Source organism: Scyliorhinus torazame, unplaced genomic scaffold (assembly GCF_047496885.1).
Source record: "Scyliorhinus torazame isolate Kashiwa2021f unplaced genomic scaffold, sScyTor2.1 scaffold_1187, whole genome shotgun sequence".
Taxonomy (NCBI): Eukaryota; Metazoa; Chordata; class Chondrichthyes; order Carcharhiniformes; family Scyliorhinidae; genus Scyliorhinus; species Scyliorhinus torazame.
The window spans coordinates 14,514-35,136 of NW_027308914.1; the positions used below are offsets into that span (position 1 = coordinate 14,514).

Here is a 20,623-nt window from a genome sequence, read left to right on the forward strand (position 1 = left end):
GGTGGAGGGTGTATGCACCTCCTCTCTGGTCGCCTTTTTAACTCCGCTGCTGATGATTTCAGCGTATGTTGCCCCGCGTTTCGGGCAGGCCCTGTAAAGATGGCCGGCCTCCCCACACAGGTTGCAGCACTTGTCTTCTTTGCAGTCCTTAGTCATGTGTCCCTCCTGCCTGCAGTTCTTGCAGAAGGTCACACTGCAGTTTGCGGCAACATGCCCCGTTTTGCCACAGGTGTGGCATACACGTGGCTGTCCCACGTAGTAGAGGTAGCCACGATTTACTCCAATAGCGAAATTGGAGGGGGGATGCAGGATGGCTCCGTTGCTGTCCGTTCTTAGGGTCACCTTGACCTGGTGCTCACTTGTCCAGATGCCGAAGGTGTCTTTCACTTGCACGCTGTCACTTTTCAGCTCAGCGTACCTGGCGAGGAACGTGAGCACATCAGATACAGGGACGTGGGGGTTGTACGTGTGCAGTGTAACAACCCGATTTCGCTGTGCCGGTAGCGTAAACAGAGGTTCCGCAGTCAGGATCGACAAGGGACTCTGGTTACCTTTTTCCTTGAAGACGTTCAAGAATTTGATGCACGCTGCGACGCTCTTGAAGGTGACATCAAAGAAACCATTCTTGGGGAAGTTTTGCAAGCAGAAGATCTCTGTTGCTTTAAACCCACAACACTCGAGCAGCACCCTCTTCACGAAGTGTTTCCGGTCCAAAGGTGACTCTCCCTCCGTTTTCTTTACTGTGACTCGGACAGTGTTTCGCACTCCCCAGCCTGGTGGTCGGGATGCAGCTGCATCCATAGCTCGTACGTTGGGTGTGAAACTGTATCGGCGTTAGGCCTAAACCCGAGGTTTAGGCCAGCATGTAGATCCACCAATAGCAGCCAAGCTCCAAACGTTTCCTCTTTGACGACTTCAATCCCTCCGAGTTCTCCAATCCACGATCGACATGGAAATCCTCAGCTTCTCTCGATCAAATGAGACTACACTTGATCTTAGCCAAAAGGCCGAGAAGCGGAGTAATCCACATTCAACAGTGAAATGATGTGGAGATGCCGGCGTTGGACTGGGGTGAGCACAGTACGAAGTCTTACAACACCAGGTTAAAGTCCAACAGGTTTGTTTCGATGTCACTAGCTTTCGGAGCGCTGCTCCTTCCTCAGGTGAATGAAGAGGTATGCTCCAGAAACATATATATAGACAGATTCAAAGATGCCAGACAATGCTTGGAATGCGAGCATTAGCAGGTGATTAAATCTTTACAGATCCAGAGATGGGGTAACCCCAGGTTTGGGAGGTGTGAATTGTGTCAAGCCAGGACAGTTGGTAGGATTTTGCAGTGAAATGGGTGGTCAATTTTGAATTTGTTTGCTTTCCCCCTTGTGCTTGTAAGATGAGGCCTTTCGTCATCCTTCATCACACCCCGTAGAAGCTGAGTAGCAGCAGCCACTTGACGAAGCGTTTTGTTGTGTGATGAAAGAAATGTGAATAAAGTGTATATTTGTATGTGTTTGAGCTGTTTTTTGACTTTGAAATTCCCCATAAAGGGGTGGTGTGCACCGTTCCTGGAGATACTGCAATACCAGGTCGATGCGTGGAGTGGACGGAGCAAGCCCCTATTCCATCTCCCTGCTCCAAAAATCAATTTAATATATGGTCCCCAGATAAGGGACGTATCAGATATTAAACTGATAAGAACAGATTTTTTTTTTTTTTTTTTTCAAAAAAATATACTTTATTCATAAAAATTTATCATGAGCATTTCAGAAACATTTCAAATTGTCTTGACTGTACATTTTCGGCAGGGTTACATGTTGCCTTGACTTTCTTTCATTCAATTTTGATATTGTCGTACACATATCACTCTTTACATTACAATTCCTTCTTAAATATTTACAGTGGCATGTTTGTTTTATACATTGGGGTGTTGATTGCCCAGACCGAGGGGCTTTACACTGTTACGCGCCCCTCGGTGTACATTTGCTGGAAAGACTTTACACTGTGGTCTTTCCCCATTGCGCCTTGGCGGCAGCTGCCCCAAGCTTGAGTGCGTCCCTCAGCACGTAGTCCTGGACCTTGGAATGTGCCAGTCTGCAACACTCGGTCGAGGACAATTCTTTGCACTGGAAGATCAGCAAGTTTCGGGCAGACCAAAGAGCGTCTTTTACCGAGTTGATGACCTTCCAGCAGCAGTTGATATTTGTCTCGGTGTGTGTCCCTGGAAACAGTCCGTAGAGCACAGAGTCCTGTGTCACAGATCTGTTTGGGATAAACCTTGACAAATACCACTGCATCTCTCTCCAGACCTTCTTTGCAAAGGCACATTCCACAAGGAGGTGTGTGACCGTCTCATTTCCCCCACAGCCACTCCGAGGGCAGCGTGCATTGGTGCAGAGCCTTCGGGTGTGCATGAAGAATCTGACAGGGAGGGCCTTTCTCACCACCAGCCAAGCTAGGTTTTGGTGCTTGTTTGAAAGTTCTGGTGATGAGGCGTTCTGCCAGATGACTCTGGCAGTCTGCTCAGGGAACCATCCAACGTCCTCCACGGTCTCCTTTTCCCTGAGGGCCTCGAGGACATTACGTGCTGACCACTGCTTCATTGCCTTGTGGTCAAAGGTGTTTTCCTTCAAAAACTTTTCCACAAAGGACAGGTGGTACGGTACGGTCCAACTACTTGGAGCGTTCCGCGGCAATGAGGCCAGGCCCATCCTTCGCAACACCGGGGACAGGTAGAACCTCAGTATGTAGTGACACTTGGTGTTTGCATACTGGGGGTCCACGCACAGCTTGATGCAGCTGGACACAAAGGTGGCCAACAGGATGAGGGAGGCGTTGGGTACGTTCCGCCCTCCCTTCTCCAGAGGTTTGTACATGGTGTCCCTTCGGACACGGTCCATCTTGGATCGCCAGATAAATTTGAAGATGGCCCGGGTGACTGCTGTGGCGTAGGGTCGGGTTATGGGCCAGACCTGCGCCACGTACAGTAGCACCGAGAGTACCTCACACCTGATGACCAGGGTTTTGCCCGCAATGGAGAGGGAGCGTTGCTCCCACCAGCCCAGTTTTTGTCTTACCTTTCCTATGCGCTCCTCCCAGTTTTTGGTGCACGCCCCAGCAGCTCCGAACCATATCCCCAGCACCTTCAGGTAATCTGACCTGACAGTGAAGGGGACAAAGGACCGGTCGGCCCAGTTCCCAAAGAACATGGCCTCGCTCTTGCCCCGGTTTACCTTGGCTCCAGAGGCCAGTTCAAACTGGTCGCAGGTGGTCAAGAGCCTGCGTACCGACGCAGGATCCGAGCAGAAGACGGCGACGTCGTCCATGTACAGGGAGGCCTTGACTTGCATGCCTCCACTGCCTGGGATCGTCACTCCCCTTATGCCCGGATCCCTCCTGATGGACTCGGCAAAAGGTTCTATGCAGCACACAAAAAGGGCAGAGGAGAGAGGGCAGCCCTGCCTGACTCCAGATCTGATCTGGAACTTTTCTGATTCCCACCCATTGATTGAGACTGCGCTGTAGATGTTTGTGTAGAGCAGTTTGATCCAATTGCGAATTCCCTCCCCAAACCCCATTTTGGAGAGCACATCCATCATGTAGGTGTGCGATATTCTGTCAAAAGCCTTCTCCTGGTCAAGGCTGATGAGGCAAGTGTCCACCCCCCTGTCCTGCACGTAGGCGATCGTATCCCTGAGTAGCGCGAGGCTATCCGAGATCTTCCTGCCGGGTACAGCACAGGTCTGGTCAGGGTGGATCACCGACTCCAGAGCAGACCTGACCCGATTGGCGATGACCTTTGCTAGAATTTTGTAGTCCACATTCAACAGTGAAATGGGTCGCCAATTTCGAATTTCTTCCCTTTCCCCCTTCTGCTTGTAGATGAGGGTGATGATGCCTTTCCTCATGGACTCTGACATGCTGCCTTCCAGAAGCATACTCTCGTACACTTCCAGCAGGTCTGGGCCCATCCAGTCCCACAGAGCCGAATACAACTCAACCGGTAAGCCGTCGCTTCCGGGAGTTTTACTCGTCTCGAAGGACTTGGCGGCCTTTGTCAGCTCGTCCAGAGTTAGTGGTTTGTCCAGGTTTTCCAGCTCGCTGTCGCCTATGACCTCCGTGATAGTCGACAGGAAGGTCTGGGAACCAGTGCTATCTGTTGGCTTCAGGTCATACAGTCCGGCATAAAAGGATTGGCTGATCCTCAGGATGTCAGACTGCGATGACTTTTCAGAGCCATCTTCTTCCTTCAGGCTGCTGATCACAGAGGTCTCTCTGTGCACCTTTTGGAAGAAGAAGCGTGAGCACTTTTCGTCCTGCTCCACGGAGCGGACTCTGGAACGGAAGATAACCTTGGAGGCCTCCGAGGTGTAGAGCGAGGCTTGCTGGCTCTTCACCTCTTGGAGATCCTCCTTGACATCCACCCCCATCGACTGCAGCTGGAGCAAATTTTGCATACTTTTCTGGAGACTGGACATGACCCCTCGTCTCTCTCTCACCTTTTGAACGCCCTTGAGGATGAAAAACCTCTTGATATTCCCCTTGATTGCTTCCCACCAGAGATGTGGGGCCTCAAAGAGGGGTTTCACGGTTCTCCAACCTTTGTAATCCCTCCTGAGTTCCTCGATGTTCTCAGGGGTCAGCAGTTTTACATTTAGCTTCCACGTCCCCCTGCCTACCCCCTGGTCTTCCTGCAGGTGGCAGTCGGCCAGTAGGAGGCAGTGGTCAGAGAAGAACACCGGCGTTACGTCGGTGGACCTGACCGTGAAAGCTCGGGACACAAAAAAGAAGTCTATCCTGGAGCGGACGGACCCGTCTGGCCGTGACCACGTGTATCTACGCTGCGCGCCGTCTGCAGGGTTGCTGCAGACGTCGAGCAGCTTGGCGTCTTTTACCGTTTCCATCAGGAGTCTGGACGTAGCGTCTAGTTTGCTGTCGGCTTTGCTGGATCGTCCAGCCGCATCGATGATGCAGTTGAAGTCACCACCCAGGATGACCGGCTTGGAGGTGGCCAACAGCAGTGGGAGTTGCTGAAGGACCGCCAGCCGCTCACTTTTTACGGCCGGGGCGTACACATTAATAAGTCTGAGAGGGGTGTTTTTGTATTTCACGTCTGCTACGAGGAGGCGCCCGCCCACCACCTCCTTAACGTCGGAGATGGTGAAGTTGCCTCCCCGCAGCAGAATACCCAGGCCGGAGGAGCGGCAGTCGTTTCCTCCTGACCAGATGGATGGCCCGTGGGACCACCAGCTCGACCAGCGCCTGTAGTTGCTGAGGTGCGGAATTCCGCACTCCTGCAGGAACAGTAGGTCAGCTTTTACATTTGCCAAATGGTTGAGTGTGGCTACACACCGCGAAGTATCTTTGATGCTTCGCACATTTATGGATGCAATTTTTAAACCCATTATAAAAAAGATAGATTTACCAGTCTCAAGAGTCCAGAGTCTATACAGTTGGCTGTTCCAGCTGTTCGATGTTCCCCAGCATGCCGGTGGTGCTCGCAAACTTTAGCACAGTTGCAGGGCTGAGAAAGCTGTTCTGGTCCGTACTGGCCCCGTGATTTTGATGCAGATGCATTGGGGGGGTGATGTAGCCCTGGCGTTCGTCATGGCAGTCAGTAGGTGTTGGGGTTGCAGGCCGGTCTTCACCTGGGTTGTTGCTGCTCGTTACTATCGGGGGTTGGTCTGTGACCTTGTTTCCTTCCCGGTCGGTGGTCTGGGGGGTCTGTGCCTTCCGTTCCACGTTGGTGCTTTGCCTCTTTATTTGAGGCCGATTCTTGTCCTGTTTTCCCTCATCGGATGAGGTGTCGGCGCTAAGTGCGCCGGCTGAGAGGTGTCGCTTTTTGCCACTACCCCTCGGGGGGTTCTTCAGTTTGTTTTTTTGTTTCCGCTTTCGTTTGTCCCTGTTCACTGTTTCCCAGGGCTCTTTATTCTTTGTCCCATCCTCTTCCTCTTCCATTGAGTGTTCCTCATCAGATGGGGCTGGGGTTGGGTTGTCAGGAGGTGCTGGGGCCTCTTCTTTTTGTTGGGGGCCCTTTTGTTGCTTTTCCTCATTCTGAGCCGTGGTGTCTTTTTTGGTGGAGGGTGTATGCACCTCCTCTCTGGTCGCCTTTTTAACTCCGCTGCTGATGATTTCAGCGTATGTCGCCCCGCGTTTCGGGCAGGCCCTGTAAAGATGGCCGGCCTCCCCACACAGGTTGCAGCACTTGTCTTCTTTGCAGTCCTTAGTCATGTGTCCCTCCTGCCTGCAGTTCTTGCAGAAGGTCACACTGCAGTTTGCGGCAACATGCCCCGTTTTGCCACAGGTGTGGCATACACGTGGCTGTCCCACGTAGTAGAGGTAGCCACGATTTACTCCAATAGCGAAATTGGAGGGGGGATGCAGGATGGCTCCGTTGCTGTCCGTTCTTAGGGTCACCTTGACCTGGTGCTCACTTGTCCAGATGCCGAAGGTGTCTTTCACTTGCACGCTGTCACTTTTCAGCTCAGCGTACCTGGCGAGGAACGTGAGCACATCAGATACAGGGACGTGGGGGTTGTACGTGTGCAGTGTAACAACCCGATTTCGCTGTGCCGGTAGCGTAAACAGAGGTTCCGCAGTCAGGATCGACAAGGGACTCTGGTTACCTTTTTCCTTGAAGACGTTCAAGAATTTGATGCACGCTGCGACGCTCTTGAAGGTGACATCAAAGAAACCATTCTTGGGGAAGTTTTGCAAGCAGAAGATCTCTGTTGCTTTAAACCCACAGCACTCGAGCAGCACCTTCTTCACGAAGTGTTTCCGGTCCAAAGGTGACTCTCCATCCGTTTTCTTCACTGTGACTCGGACAGTGTTTCGCACGCCCCAGCCTGGTGGTCGGGATGCAGCTGCATCCATAGCTCGTACGTTGGGTGTGAAACTGTATCGGCGTTAGGCCTAAACCCGAGGTTTAGGCCAGCATGTAGATCCACCAATAGCAGCCAAGCTCCAAACGTTTCTTCTTTGACGACTTCAATCCCTCCGAGTTCTCCAATCCACGATCGACATGGAAATCCTCAGCTTCCCTCGATCAAATGAGACTACACTTGATCTTAGCCAAAAGGCCGAGAAGCGGAGTAATCCACATTCAACAGTGAAATGATGTGGAGATGCCGGCGTTGGACTGGGGTGAGCACAGTACGAAGTCTTACAACACCAGGTTAAAGTCCAACAGGTTTGTTTCGATGTCACTAGCTTTCGGAGCGCTGCTCCTTCCTCAGGTGAATGAAGAGGTATGCTCCAGAAACATATATATAGACAGATTCAAAGATGCCAGACAATGCTTGGAATGCGACCATTAGCAGGTGATTAAATCTTTACAGATCCAGAGATGGGGTAACCCCAGGTTTGAGAGGTGTGAATTGTGTCAAGCCAGGACAGTTGGTAGGATTTTGCAGTGAAATGGGTGGTCAATTTTGAATTTGTTTGCTTTCCCCCTTGTGCTTGTAAGATGAGGGTGATGATGCCTTTTGTCATCCTTCATCATACCGGGGCCAGGTAGAAGCTGAGTAGCAGCAGCCACTTGACGAAGCGTTTTGTTGTGTGATGAAAGAAATGTGAATAAAGTGTATATTTGTATGTGTTTGAGCTGTTTTTTGACTTTGAAATTCCCCATAAAGGGGTGGTGTGCACCGTTCCTGGAGATACTGCAATACCAGGTCGATGCGTGGAGTGGACGGAGCAAGCCCCTATTCCATCTCCCTGCTCCAAAAATCAATTTAATATATGGTCCCCAGATAAGGGACGTATCAGATATTAAACTGATAAGAACAGATTTTTTTTTTTTTTTTTTTTCAAAAAAATATACTTTATTCATAAAAATTTATCATGAGCATTACAGAAACATTTCAAATTGTCTTGACTGTACATTTCCGGCAGGGTTACATGTTGCCTTGACTTTCTTTCATTCAATTTTGATATTGTCGTACACATATCACTCTTTACATTACAATTCCTTCTTAAATATTTACATTGTCATGTTTGTTTTTGTACATTGGAGTGTTGGTTGCCCAGACCGAGGGGCTTTACACTGTTACGCTCCCCTCGGTGTACATTTGCTGCAAAGACTTTACACAGTGGTCTTTCCCCATTGCGCCTTGGCGGCAGCTGCCCCAAGCTTGAGTGCGTCCCTCAGCACGTAGTCCTGGACCTTGGAATGTGCCAGTCTGCAACACTCGGTCGAGGACAATTCTTTGCACTGGAAGATCAGCAAGTTTCGGGCAGACCAAAGAGCGTCTTTTACCGAGTTGATGACCTTCCAGCAGCAGTTGATATTTGTCTCGGTGTGTGTCCCTGGAAACAGTCCGTAGAGCACAGAGTCCTGTGTCACAGATCTGTTTGGGATAAACCTTGACAAATACCACTGCATCTCTCTCCAGACCTTCTTTGCAAAGGCACATTCCACAAGGAGGTGTGTGACCGTCTCATTTCCCCCACAGCCACTCCGAGGGCAGCGTGCATTGGTGCAGAGCCTTCGGGTGTGCATGAAGAATCTGACAGGGAGGGCCTTTCTCACCACCAGCCAAGCTAGGTCTTGGTGCTTGTTTGAAAGTTCTGGTGATGAGGCGTTCTGCCAGATGACTCTGGCAGTCTGCTCAGGGAACCAACCAACGTCCTCCACGGTCTCCTTTTCCCTGAGGGCCTCGAGGACATTACGTGCTGACCACTGCTTCATTGCCTTGTGGTCAAAGGTGTTTTCCTTCAAAAACTTTTCCACAAAGGACAGGTGGTACGGTACGGTCCAACTACTTGGAGCGTTCCGCGGCAATGAGGCCAGGCCCATCCTTCGCAACACCGGGGACAGGTAGAACCTCAGTATGTAGTGACACTTGGTGTTTGCATACTGGGGATCCACGCACAGCTTGATGCAGCTGGACACAAAGGTGGCCAACAGGATGAGCGAGGCGTTGGGTACGTTCCGCCCTCCCTTCTCCAGAGGTTTGTACATGGTGTCCCTTCGGACACGGTCCATCTTGGATCGCCAGATAAATTTGAAGATGGCCCGGGTGACTGCTGTGGCGTAGGGTCGGGTTATGGGCCAGACCTGCGCCACGTACAGTAGCACCGAGAGTACCTCACACCTGATGACCAGGGTTTTGCCCGCAATGGAGAGGGAGCGTTGCTCCCACCAGCCCAGTTTCTGTCTTACCTTTCCTATGCGCTCCTCCCAGTTTTTGGTGCACGCCCCAGCAGCTCCGAACCATATCCCCAGCACCTTCAGGTAATCTGACCTGACAGTGAAGGGGACAAAGGACCGGTCGGCCCAGTTCCCAAAGAACATGGCCTCGCTCTTGCCCCGGTTTACCTTGGCTCCAGAGGCCAGTTCAAACTGGTCGCAGGTGGTCAAGAGCCTGCGTACAGACGCAGGATCCGAGCAGAAGACGGCAACGTCGTCCATGTACAGGGAGGCCTTGACTTGCATGCCTCCACTGCCTGGGATCGTCACTCCTCTTATCCCCGGATCCCTCCTGATGGACTCGGCAAAAGGTTCTATGCAGCACACAAAAAGGGCAGAGGAGAGAGGGCAGCCCTGCCTGACTCCAGATCTGATCTGGAACTTTTCTGATTCCCACCCATTGATTGAGACTGCGCTATAGATGTTTGTGTAGAGCAGTTTGATCCAATTGCGAATTCCCTCCCCAAACCCCATTTTGGAGAGCACATCCATCATGTAGGTGTGCGATATTCTGTCAAAAGCCTTCTCCTGGTCAAGGCTGATGAGGCAAGTGTCCACCCCCCTGTCCTGCACGTAGGCGATCGTATCCCTGAGTAGCGCGAGGCTATCAGAGATCTTCCTGCCGGGTACAGCACAGGTCTGGTCAGGGTGGATCACCGACTCCAGAGCAGACCTGACCCGATTGGCGATGACCTTTGCTAGAATTTTGTAGTCCACATTCAACAGTGAAATGGGTCGCCAATTTCGAATTTCTTCCCTTTCCCCCTTCTGCTTGTAGATGAGGGTGATGATGCCTTTCCTCATGGACTCTGACATGCTGCCTTCCAGAAGCATACTCTCGTACACTTCCAGCAGGTCTGGGCCCATCCAGTCCCACAGAGCCGAATACAACTCAACCGGTAAGCCGTCGCTTCCGGGGGTTTTACTCGTCTCGAAGGACTTGGCGGCCTTTGTCAGCTCGTCCAGAGTTAGTGGTTTGTCCAGGTTTTCCAGCTCGCTGTCGCCTATGACCTCCGTGATGGTCGACAGGAAGGTCTGGGAAACAGTACTATCTGTTGGCTTCAGGTCATACAGTCCGGCATAAAAGGATTGGCTGATCCTCAGGATGTCAGACTGCGATGACTTTTCAGAGCCATCTTCTTCCTTCAGGCTGCTGATCACAGAGGTCTCTCTGTGCACCTTTTGGAAGAAGAAGCGTGAGCACTTTTCGTCCTGCTCCACGGAGCGGACTCTGGAACGGAAGATAACCTTGGAGGCCTCCGAGGTGTAGAGCGAGGCTTGCTGGCTCTTCACCTCTTGGAGATCCTCCTTGACATCCACCCCCATCGACTGCAGCTGGAGCAAATTTTGCATACTTTTCTGGAGCCTGGACATGACCCCTCGTCTCTCTCTCACCTTCTGAACGCCCTTGAGGATGAAAAACCTCTTGATATTCCCCTTGATTGCTTCCCACCAGAGATGTGGGGCCTCAAAGAGGGGTTTCACGGTTCTCCAACCTTTGTAATCCCTCCTGAGTTCCTCGATGTTCTCAGGGGTCAGCAGTTTTACATTTAGCTTCCACGTCCCCCTGCCTACCCCCTGGTCTTCCTGCAGGTGGCAGTCGGCCAGTAGGAGGCAGTGGTCAGAGAAGAACACCGGCGTTACGTCGGTGGACCTGACCGTGAAAGCTCGGGACACAAAAAAGAAGTCTATCCTGGAGAGGAAGGACCCGTCTGGCCGTGACCACGTGTATCTACGCTGCGCGCCGTCTGCAGGGTTGCTGCAGACGTCGAGCAGCTTGGCGTCTTTTACCGTTTCCATCAGGAGTCTGGACGTAGCGTCTAGTTTGCTGTCGGCTTTGCTGGATCGTCCAGCCGCATCGATGATGCAGTTGAAGTCACCACCCAGGATGACCGGCTTGGAGGTGGCCAACAGCAGTGGGAGTTGCTGAAGAACTGCCAGCCGCTCACTTTTTACGGCCGGGGCGTACACATTAATAAGTCTGAGAGGGGTGTTTTTGTATTTCACGTCTGCTACGAGGAGGCGCCCGCCCACCACCTCCTTAACGTCGGAGATGGTGAAGTTGCCTCCCCGCAGCAGAATACCCAGGCCGGAGGAGCGGCCGTCGTTTCCTCCTGACCAGATGGATGGCCCGTGGGACCACCAGCTCGACCAGCGTCTGTAGTTGCTGAGGTGCGGAATTCCGCACTCCTGCAGGAACAGTAGGTCAGCTTTTACATTTGCCAAATAGTTGAGTGTGGCTACACACCGCGAAGTATCTTTGATGCTTCGCACATTTATGGATGCAATTTTTAAACCCATTATAAAAAGATAGATTTACCAGTCTCAAGAGTCCAGAGTCGAGACAGTTGGCTGTTCCAGCTGTTGAATGTTCCCCAGCATGCCGGTGGTGCTCGCAAACTTTAGCACAGTTGCAGGGCTGAGAAAACTGTTCTGGTCCGTACTGGCCCCGTGATTTTGATGCAGATGCATTGGGGGGGTGGTGTAGCCCTGGGGTTCGTCGTGGCAGTCAGTAGGTGTTGGGGTTGCAGGCCGGTCTTCACCTGGGTTGTTGCTGCTCGTTGCTAGCGGGGGTTGGTCTGTGACCTTGTTTTCTTCCCGGTCGGTGGTCTGGGGGGTCTGTGCCTTCCGTTCCACGTTGGTGCTTTGCCTCTTTATCTGAGGCCGATTCTTGTCCTGTTTTCCCTCATCGGATGAGGTGTCGGCACTAAGTGCGCCGGCTGAGAGGTGTCGCTTTTTGCCACTACCCCTCAGGGGGTTCTTCAGTTTGTTTTTTTGTTTCCTCTTACGTTTGTCCCTGTTCACGGTTTCCCAGGGCTCTTTATTCTTTGTCCCATCCTCTTCCTCTTCCATTGAGTGTTCCTCATCAGATGGGGCTGGGGCTGGGTTGTCAGGAGGTGCTGGGGCCTCCTCTTTTTGTTGGGGGCCCTTTTGTTGCTTTTCCTCATTCTGAGCCGTGGTGTCTTTTTCGGTGGAGGGTGTATGCACCTCCTCTCTGGTCGCCTTTTTAACTCCGCTGCTGATGATTTCAGCGTATGTTGCCCCGCGTTTCGGGCAGGCCCTGTAAAGATGGCCGGCCTCCCCACACAGGTTGCAGCACTTGTCTTTTTTGCAGTCCTTATTCATGTGTCCCTCCTGCCTGCAGTTCTTGCAGAAGGTCACACTGCAGTTTGCGGCAACATGCCCCGTTTTGCCACAGGTGTGGCATACTCGTGGCTGTCCCACATAGTAGAGGTAGCCACGATTTACTCCAATAGCGAAATTGGAGGGGGGATGCAGGATGGCTCCGTTGCTGTCCGTTCTTAGGGTCACCTTGACCTGGTGCTCACTTGTCCAGATGCCGAAGGTGTCTTTCACTTGCACGCTGTCACTTTTCAGCTCAGCGTACCTGGCGAGGAACGTGAGCACATCAGATACAGGGACGTGGGGGTTGTACGTGTGCAGTGTAACAACCCGATTTCGCTGTGCCGGTAGCGTAAACAGAGGTTCCGCAGTCAGGATCGACAAGGGACTCTGGTTACCTTTTTCCTTGAAGACGTTCAAGAATTTGATGCACGCTGCGACGCTCTTGAAGGTGACATCAAAGAAACCATTCTTGGGGAAGTTTTGCAAGCAGAAGATCTCTGTTGCTTTAAACCCACAGCACTCGAGCAGCACCTTCTTCACGAAGTGTTTCCGGTCCAAAGGTGACTCTCCATCCGTTTTCTTCACTGTGACTCGGACAGTGTTTCGCACGCCCCAGCCTGGTGGTCGGGATGCAGCTGCATCCATAGCTCGTACGTTGGGTGTGAAACTGTATCGGCGTTAGGCCTAAACCCGAGGTTTAGGCCAGCATGTAGATCCACCAATAGCAGCCAAGCTCCAAACGTTTCTTCTTTGACGACTTCAATCCCTCCGAGTTCTCCAATCCACGATCGTCATCGAAATCCTCAGCTTCCCTCGATCAAATGAGACTACATTTGATCGTAGCCAAAAGGCCGAGAAGCGGAGTAATCCACATTCAACAGTGAAATGATGTGGAGATGCCGGCGTTGGACTGGGGTGAGCACAGTACGAAGTCTTACAACACCAGGTTAAAGTCCAACAGGTTTGTTTCGATGTCACTAGCTTTCGGAGCGCTGCTCCTTCCTCAGGTGAATGAAGAGGTATGCTCCAGAAACATATATATAGACAGATTCAAAGATGCCAGACAATGCTTGGAATGCGAGCATTAGCAGGTGATTAAATCTTTACAGATCCAGAGATGGGGTAACCCCAGGTTTGAGAGGTGTGAATTGTGTCAAGCCAGGACAGTTGGTAGGATTTTGCAGTGAAATGGGTGGTCAATTTTGAATTTGTTTGCTTTCCCCCTTGTGCTTGTAAGATGAGGCCTTTCGTCATCCTTCATCACACCCCGTAGAAGCTGAGTAGCAGCAGCCACTTGACGAAGCGTTTTGTTGTGTGATGAAAGAAATGTGAATAAAGTGTATATTTGTATGTGTTTGAGCTGTTTTTTGACTTTGAAATTCCCCATAAAGGGGTGGTGTGCACCGTTCCTGGAGATACTGCAATACCAGGTCGATGCGTGGAGTGGACGGAGCAAGCCCCTATTCCATCTCCCTGCTCCAAAAATCAATTTAATATATGGTCCCCAGATAAGGGACGTATCAGATATTAAACTGATAAGAACAGATTTTTTTTTTTTTTTTTTCCAAAAAAATATACTTTATTCATAAAAATTTATCATGAGCATTACAGAAACATTTCAAATTGTCTTGACTGTACATTTCCGGCAGGGTTACATGTTGCCTTGACTTTCTTTCATTCAATTTTGATATTGTCGTACACATATCACTCTTTACATTACAATTCCTTCTTAAATATTTACATTGTCATGTTTGTTTTTGTACATTGGAGTGTTGGTTGCCCAGACCGAGGGGCTTTACACTGTTACGCTCCCCTCGGTGTACATTTGCTGGAAAGACTTTACACAGTGGTCTTTCCCCATTGCGCCTTGGCGGCAGCTGCCCCAAGCTTGAGTGCGTCCCTCAGCACGTAGTCCTGGACCTTGGAATGTGCCAGTCTGCAACACTCGGTCGAGGACAATTCTTTGCACTGGAAGATCAGCGAGTTTCGGGCAGACCAAAGAGCGTCTTTTACCGAGTTGATGACCTTCCAGCAGCAGTTGATATTTGTCTCGGTGTGTGTCCCTGGAAACAGTCCGTAGAGCACAGAGTCCTGTGTCACAGATCTGTTTGGGATAAACCTTGACAAATACCACTGCATCTCTCTCCAGACCTTCTTTGCAAAGGCACATTCCACAAGGAGGTGTGTGACCGTCTCATTTCCGCCACAGCCACTCCGAGGGCAGCGTGCATTGGTGCAGAGCCTTCGGGTGTGCATGAAGAATCTGACAGGGAGGGCCCTTCTCACCACCAGCCAAGCTAGGTCTTGGTGCTTGTTTGAAAGTTCTGGTGATGAGGCGTTCTGCCAGATGACTCTGGCAGTCTGCTCAGGGAACCATCCAACGTCCTCCACGGTCTCTTTTTCCCTGAGGGCCTCGAGGACATTACGTGCTGACCACTGCTTCATTGCCTTGTGGTCAAAGGTGTTTTCCTTCAAAAACTTTTCCACAAAGGACAGGTGGTACGGTACGGTCCAACTACTTGGAGCGTTCCGTGGCAATGAGGCCAGGCCCATCCTTCGCAACACCGGGGACAGGTAGAACCTCAGTATGTAGTGACACTTGGTGTTTGCATACTGGGGGTCCACGCACAGCTTGATGCAGCTGGACACAAAGGTGGCCAACAGGATGAGGGAGGCGTTGGGTACGTTCCGCCCTCCCTTCTCCAGAGGTTTGTACATGGTGTCCCTTCGGACACGGTCCATCTTGGATCGCCAGATAAATTTGAAGATGGCCCGGGTGACTGCTGTGGCGTAGGGTCGGGTTATGGGCCAGACCTGCGCCACGTACAGTAGCACCGAGAGTACCTCACACCTGATGACCAGGGTTTTGCCCGCAATGGAGAGGGAGCGTTGCTCCCACCAGCCCAGTTTCTGTCTTACCTTTCCTATGCGTTCCTCCCAGTTTTTGGTGCACGCCCCAGCAGCTCCGAACCATATCCCCAGCACCTTCAGGTAATCTGACCTGACAGTGAAGGGGACAAAGGACCGGTCGGCCCAGTTCCCAAAGAACATGGCCTCGCTCTTGCCCCGGTTTACCTTGGCTCCAGAGGCCAGTTCAAACTGGTCGCAGGTGGTCAAGAGCCTGCGTACAGACGCAGGATCCGAGCAGAAGACGGCAACGTCGTCCATGTACAGGGAGGCCTTGACTTGCATGCCTCCACTGCCTGGGATCGTCACTCCTCTTATACCCGGATCCCTCCTGATGGACTCGGCAAAAGGTTCTATGCAGCACACAAAAAGGGCAGAGGAGAGAGGGCAGCCCTGCCTGACTCCAGATCTGATCTGGAACTTTTCTGATTCCCACCCATTGATTGAGACTGCGCTATAGATGTTTGTGTAGAGCAGTTTGATCCAATTGCGAATTCCCTCCCCAAACCCCATTTTGGAGAGCACATCCATCATGTAGGTGTGTGATATTCTGTCAAAAGCCTTCTCCTGGTCAAGGCTGATGAGGCAAGTGTCCACCCCCCTGTCCTGCACGTAGGCGATCGTATCCCTGAGTAGCGCGAGGCTATCAGAGATCTTCCTGCCGGGTACAGCACAGGTCTGGTCAGGGTGGATCACCGACTCCAGAGCAGACCTGACCCGATTGGCGATGACCTTTGCTAGAATTTTGTAGTCCACATTCAACAGTGAAATGGGTCGCCAATTTCGAATTTCTTCCCTTTCCCCCTTCTGCTTGTAGATGAGGGTGATGATGCCTTTCCTCATGGACTCTGACATGCTGCCTTCCAGAAGCATACTCTCGTACACTTCCAGCAGGTCTGGGCCCATCCAGTCCCACAGAGCCGAATACAACTCAACCGGTAAGCCGTCGCTTCCGGGAGTTTTACTCGTCTCGAAGGACTTGGCGGCCTTTGTCAGCTCGTCCAGAGTTAGTGGTTTGTCCAGGTTTTCCAGCTCGCTGTCGCCTATGACCTCCGTGATAGTCGACAGGAAGGTCTGGGAAACAGTGCTATCTGTTGGCTTCAGGTCATACAGTCCGGCATAAAAGGATTGGCTGATCCTCAGGATGTCAGACTGCGATGACTTTTCAGAGCCATCTTCTTCCTTCAGGCTGCTGATCACAGAGGTGTCTCTGTGCACCTTTTGGAAGAAGAAGCGTGAGCACTTTTCGTCCTGCTCCACGGAGCGGACTCTGGAACGGAAGATAACCTTGGAGGCCTCCGAGGTGTAGAGCGAGGCTTGCTGGCTCTTCACCTCTTGGAGATCCTCCTTGACATCCACCCCCATCGACTGCAGCTGGAGCAAATTTTGCATACTTTTCTGGAGCCTGGACATGACCCCTCGTCTCTCTCTCACCTTTTGAACGCCCTTGAGGATGAAAAACCTCTTGATATTCCCCTTGATTGCTTCCCACCAGAGATGTGGGGCCTCAAAGAGGGGTTTCACGGTTCTCCAACCTTTGTAATCCCTCCTGAGTTCCTCGATGTTCTCAGGGGTCAGCAGTTTTACATTTAGCTTCCACGTCCCCCTGCCTACCCCCTGGTCTTCCTGCAGGTGGCAGTCGGCCAGTAGGAGGCAGTGGTCAGAGAAGAACACCGGCGTTACGTCGGTGGACCTGACCGTGAAAGCTCGGGACACAAAAAAGAAGTCTATCCTGGAGCGGACGGACCCGTCTGGCCGTGACCATGTATATCTACGCTGCGCGCCGTCTGCAGGGTTGCTGCAGACGTCGAGCAGCTTGGCGTCTTTTACCGTTTCCATCAGGAGTCTGGACGTAGCGTCTAGTTTGCTGTCGGCTTTGCTGGATCGTCCAGCCGCATCGATGATGCAGTTGAAGTCACCACCCAGGATGACCGGCTTGGAGGTGGCCAACAGCAGTGGGAGTTGCTGAAGAACTGCCAGCCGCTCACTTTTTACGGCCGGGGCGTACACATTAATAAGTCTGAGAGGGGTGTTTTTGTATTTCACGTCTGCTACGAGGAGGCGCCCGCCCACCACCTCCTTAACGTCGGAGATGGTGAAGTTGCCTCCCCGCAGCAGAATACCCAGGCCGGAGGAGCGGCAGTCGTTTCCTCCTGACCAGATGGATGGCCCGTGGGACCACCAGCTCGACCAGCGCCTGTAGTTGCTGAGGTGCGGAATTCCGCACTCCTGCAGGAACAGTAGGTCAGCTTTTACATTTGCCAAATAGTTGAGTGTGGCTACACACCGCGAAGTATCTTTGATGCTTCGCACATTTATGGATGCAATTTTTAAACCCATTATAAAAAAGATAGATTTACCAGTCTCAAGAGTCCAGAGTCTATACAGTTGGCTGTTCCAGCTGTTCGATGTTCCCCAGCATGCCGGTGGTGCTCGCAAACTTTAGCACAGTTGCAGGGCTGAGAAAGCTGTTCTGGTCCGTACTGGCCCCGTGATTTTGATGCAGATGCATTGGGGGGGTGATGTAGCCCTGGCGTTCGTCATGGCAGTCAGTAGGTGTTGGGGTTGCAGGCCGGTCTTCACCTGGGTTGTTGCTGCTCGTTGCTATCGGGGGTTGGTCTGTGACCTTGTTTCCTTCCCGGTCGGTGGTCTGGGGGGTCTGTGCCTTCCGTTCCACGTTGGTGCTTTGCCTCTTTATTTGAGGCCGATTCTTGTCCTGTTTTCCCTCATCGGATGAGGTGTCGGCGCTAAGTGCGCCGGCTGAGAGGTGTCGCTTTTTGCCACTACCCCTCGGGGGGTTCTTCAGTTTGTTTTTTTGTTTCCGCTTTCGTTTGTCCCTGTTCACTGTTTCCCAGGGCTCTTTATTCTTTGTCCCATCCTCTTCCTCTTCCATTGAGTGTTCCTCATCAGATGGGGCTGGGGTTGGGTTGTCAGGAGGTGCTGGGGCCTCTTCTTTTTGTTGGGGGCCCTTTTGTTGCTTTTCCTCATTCAGAGCCGTGGTGTCTTTTCCGGTGGAGGGTGTATGCACCTCCTCTCTGGTCGCCTTTTTAACTCCGCTGCTGATGATTTCAGCGTATGTTGCCCCGCGTTTCGGGCAGGCCCTGTAAAGATGGCCGGCCTCCCCACACAGGTTGCAGCACTTGTCTTCTTTGCAGTCCTTAGTCATGTGTCCCTCCTGCCTGCAGTTCTTGCAGAAGGTCACACTGCAGTTTGCGGCAACATGCCCCGTTTTGCCACAGGTGTGGCATACACGTGGCTGTCCCACGTAGTAGAGGTAGCCACGATTTACTCCAATAGCGAAATTGGAGGGGGGATGCAGGATGGCTCCGTTGCTGTCCGTTCTTAGGGTCACCTTGACCTGGTGCTCACTTGTCCAGATGCCGAAGGTGTCTTTCACTTGCACGCTGTCACTTTTCAGCTCAGCGTACCTGGCGAGGAACGTGAGCATATCAGATACAGGGACGTGGGGGTTGTACGTGTGCAGTGTAACAACCCGATTTCGCTGTGCCGGTAGCGTAAACAGAGGTTCCGCAGTCAGGATCGACAAGGGACTCTGGTTACCTTTTTCCTTGAAGACGTTCAAGAATTTGATGCACGCTGCGACGCTCTTGAAGGTGACATCAAAGAAACCATTCTTGGGGAAGTTTTGCAAGCAGAAGATCTCTGTTGCTTTAAACCCACAACACTCGAGCAGCACCCTCTTCACGAAGTGTTTCCGGTCCAAAGGTGACTCTCCCTCCGTTTTCTTTACTGTGACTCGGACAGTGTTTCGCACTCCCCAGCCTGGTGGTCGGGATGCAGCTGCATCCATAGCTCGTACGTTGGGTGTGAAACTGTATCGGCGTTAGGCCTAAACCCGAGGTTTAGGCCAGCATGTAGATCCACCAATAGCAGCCAAGCTCCAAACGTTTCCTCTTTGACGACTTCAATCCCTCCGAGTTCTCCAATCCACGATCGACATGGAAATCCTCAGCTTCTCTCGATCAAATGAGACTACACTTGATCTTAGCCAAAAGGCCGAGAAGCGGAGTAATCCACATTCAACAGTGAAATGATGTGGAGATGCCGGCGTTGGACTGGGGTGAGCACAGTACGAAGTCTTACAACACCAGGTTAAAGTCCAACAGGTTTGTTTCGATGTCACTAGCTTTCGGAGCGCTGCTCCTTCCTCAGGTGAATGAAGAGGTATGCTCCAGAAACATATATATAGACAGATTCAAAGATGCCAGACAATGCTTGGAATGCGAGCATTAGCAGGTGATTAAATCTTTACAGATCCAGAGATGGGGTAACCCCAGGTTTGAGAGGTGTGAATTGTGTCAAGCCAGGACAGTTGGTAGGATTTTGCAGTGAAATGGGTGGTCAATTTTGAATTTGTTTGCTTTCCCCCTTGTGCTTGTAAGATGAGGCCTTTCGTCATCCTTCATCACACCCCGTAGAAGCTGAGTAGCAGCAGCCACTTGACGAAGCGTTTTGTTGTGTGATGAAAGAAATGTGAATAAAGTGTATATTTGTATGTGTTTGAGCTGTTTTTTGACTTTGAAATTCCCCATAAAGGGGTGGTGTGCACCGTTCCTGGAGATACTGCAATACCAGGTCGATGCGTGGAGTGGACGGAGCAAGCCCCTATTCCATCTCCCTGCTCCAAAAATCAATTTAATATATGGTCCCCAGATAAGGGACGTATCAGATATTAAACTGATAAGAACAGATTTTTTTTTTTTTTTTTTTTCAAAAAAATATACTTTATTCATAAAAATTTATCATGAGCATTTCAGAAACATTTCAAATTGTCTTGACTGTACATTTTCGGCAGGGTTACATGTTGCCTTGACTTTCTTTCATTCAATTTTGATATTGTCGTACACATATCACTCTTTACATTACAATTCCTTCTTAAATATTTACAGTGGCATGTTTGTTTTATACATTGGGGTGTTGATTGCCCAGACCGAGGGGCTTTACACTGTTACGCGCCCCTCGGTGTACATTTGCTGGAAAGACTTTACACTGTGGTCTTTCCCCATTGCGCCTTGGCGGCAGCTGCCCCAAGCTTGAGTGCGTCCCTCAGCACGTAGTCCTGGACCTTGGAATGTGCCAGTCTGCAACACTCGGTCGAGGACAATTCTTTGCACTGGAAGATCAGCAAGTTTCGGGCAGACCAAAGAGCGTCTTTTACCGAGTTGATGACCTTCCAGCAGCAGTTGATATTTGTCTCGGTGTGTGTCCCTGGAAACAGTCCGTAGAGCACAGAGTCCTGTGTCACAGATCTGTTTGGGATAAACCTTGACAAATACCACTGCATCTCTCTCCAGACCTTCTTTGCAAAGGCACATTCCACAAGGAGGTGTGTGACCGTCTCATTTCCCCCACAGCCACTCCGAGGGCAGCGTGCATTGG

The 20,623-nt window shown here is 51.4% G+C and overlaps 4 non-coding genes across 4 annotated transcripts; all 4 read right to left on the reverse strand.

Annotated features, from left to right (window-relative positions):
• Positions 1 to 1,549: 1,549 nt before the first annotated feature.
• On the reverse strand, positions 1,550 to 1,732 carry LOC140407115 (U2 spliceosomal RNA). The gene has a single exon (XR_011939459.1). It is a non-coding gene; the product is annotated as a U2 spliceosomal RNA (small nuclear RNA).
• A 5,904-nt stretch (positions 1,733 to 7,636) lies between these two features.
• LOC140407124 (U2 spliceosomal RNA) lies at positions 7,637 to 7,820 on the reverse strand. Its single transcript, XR_011939467.1, has one exon. It is a non-coding gene; the product is annotated as a U2 spliceosomal RNA (small nuclear RNA).
• A 5,889-nt stretch (positions 7,821 to 13,709) lies between these two features.
• On the reverse strand, positions 13,710 to 13,892 carry LOC140407122 (U2 spliceosomal RNA). Its single transcript, XR_011939465.1, has one exon. It is a non-coding gene; the product is annotated as a U2 spliceosomal RNA (small nuclear RNA).
• A 5,890-nt stretch (positions 13,893 to 19,782) lies between these two features.
• On the reverse strand, positions 19,783 to 19,966 carry LOC140407125 (U2 spliceosomal RNA). The gene has a single exon (XR_011939468.1). It is a non-coding gene; the product is annotated as a U2 spliceosomal RNA (small nuclear RNA).
• Between the last annotated feature and the right edge of the window lie 657 nt (positions 19,967 to 20,623).